Source organism: Mycteria americana, chromosome 5 (assembly GCF_035582795.1).
Source record: "Mycteria americana isolate JAX WOST 10 ecotype Jacksonville Zoo and Gardens chromosome 5, USCA_MyAme_1.0, whole genome shotgun sequence".
In the NCBI taxonomy this organism is placed as follows: Eukaryota; Metazoa; Chordata; class Aves; order Ciconiiformes; family Ciconiidae; genus Mycteria; species Mycteria americana.
In genome coordinates, this window is record NC_134369.1 from 25690137 (window position 1) to 25692544 (window position 2408).

Here is a 2408-nt window from a genome sequence, read left to right on the forward strand (position 1 = left end):
GACTATTTCTACACTGCATTTTCTCAATGCTGTTTCATTGCTGAGTTTCATTGCCACTACATGCTTTGAGAAACTGTGTTCTAGTGTAGGTTTATAGCTTACTCAGGTTAGCAATACCCTTTATCATATGTCTAAGTATGCCTGTATTTGCAGTGTGAACAAAATGAGTGTATTTTGCCTAGCTCAGTGACCACAATCTAGACTATTATAAATAGAATATCTCTTATTTTGTATGTGAGCAGAGGATAAGCACACAAATTAGAACTGCATAAACTGATTTCCCAAATTTTAATTGTTGACCACACAACAGCAAAGTGATGTCACCATCAGGACATTTCTAGAATAGTCCTGGAGACAGCTGATACAAGACAATTTGTGCTCTGAATCAGGGGGACAAGTGCAGCTGTGCTACAGACATCCTCCAGATTGCAAAATGGAAAAAATAAAGCTGTGCATAAGTGCTAACCTGCTTTGAGTGCATTTCACCATTGAACCTCCTTAAGTCAGTGTGGAATGTTTCTTATTTCTCATTGTTCTTTAATACCAAATTCTGCCATCATCTGTTTTAAAAGCAAATGTAAAATATGTAATTATTTTGTGAGCCATAGCAACAAAGTCGTTAGTATTTACCCCATTATGATGGAATGATACTCCTGTTTTTTTCACTGTTGTCTTACACACCTCTGGTTAGATCTTTACAGGGTCTAACCTATAATGGTTTTTGCCATTTTTCACTTTAAGCTTTTACTACTCGTCTCTAAAATGCATTTTTCTTTCCAGATCAACAAAGTACTTACTTTGAACTGTCTAAAATCTTAGTCATACTTTTTCATTTAGTTAAAAAATAGAGAAAAATAAAAATTGTTTCATGATGTCTCAACCAAAAGTAGTTTTGTAGGATCACTTCTGATCTGGAAAGCAAAAATTTTTTATAGTTAGGCAATTCTTCTTAAAATTTATTTTCTAGAAGTACAGAGCTCTTCAGTTATACACAATGCAGTCTCACCAAGGCCCAGAGAAAATCTAACCATATCACAGTAGAATTTATTTTACCAGTCTTATTCAAAGGAGCTAGGATTCATATCCATAATTAGTCCAGTGATAGTTGACAGTCTCAGGCATGATCACAACTATATGAAGATAAAATCAAGAGAAGTTGGTTCACCACATTTATAGCAGTTCCTCCCTCTTCTCCTGGTGGTATCAGCAGTGTGAGCAAAAAACAATGGAAATGCCTGAGAAACTTGAGGGGGAGGAACTTAGATACCAAAGCATCTTACTACAGTTCTGAATGTCTTTGTTGTTTGACCGCTTTTGCTGCATTATAGACCTGTTCCTCTTCAATGACATCATAATTAAAACAGCATTAGTTTTACAATTGAAACTTAATTTGTCCAAAATTAGCAGCAACTATACAACATATTTTGGAAGTTACCAATGAGGAGGCAGATGAACCATTCTATAAGCAGCTGGCAGGAGTCTCACAATTGCTAGCTCTTGTTCTCATGGGGCAATTCAACTTACCGGATGTCTGCTGGAAATACAACGCAGCAAAGAGGAAACAGTCTAGGAGGTTCCTGGAATGTGTGGCAGATGACTTCCTGACACAGCTGGTAAGTGAGCCTACCAGGGGAGGTGCCTCGCTTGGCCTGCTGTTTACAGAGGGAGATGTGGAGGTTGGAGGCCGTCTTGGGCTTAGCGACCATGATATGATAGAGTTCTCCATTTGGGGCACAGTAAGGAGGGGGGTGAGCAGAACCACTACCATGGACTTCCAGAGGGCAGACTTTGGCCTGTTCAGGACATTGGTTGAGACAGTCCCTTGGGAGACAGTCCTGAAGGGCAAAGGGGTCCAGGAAGGCTGGGCATTCTTCAAGAAGGAAGTCTTAAAGGTGCAGGAGCAGGCTGTCCCCATGTGCTGTAAGACAAACCGGCGGGGAGGATGATCGGCCTGGCTGAACAGGGAGCTTTTGCTGGAACTCAGGAAAAAAAGGAGAGTTTACCACTTTTGGAAGAAGGGGCAAGCAACTCAAGAAGAGCACAGGGATCTCGTCAAGTCATGCAGAGAGAAGATAAGAAAGGCAAAAGCCCAGCTAGAACTCAATCTGGATGCTGTTGAAAGAGATAATAAAAAATGTTTTTACAAATACATTAACAAAAAGAGAGCCAAGGAGAATCTCCCTCCATTACTGGCTGCGGGGGGGAACATTGCCACCAAGGATGAGGAAAACGCTGAGGTACTTAATGCCTTCTTTGCCTCAGTCTTTAATAGTCAGACCGTTTATCCCCAGGGTATTCATCCCCCTGAGCAGGAAGACAGGGACAGAGAGCAGAATAAACCCCCATAATCCAGGAGGAAGTAGTTAACGACCTGCTACACCACCTGGACACTCACAAGTCTATGGGGC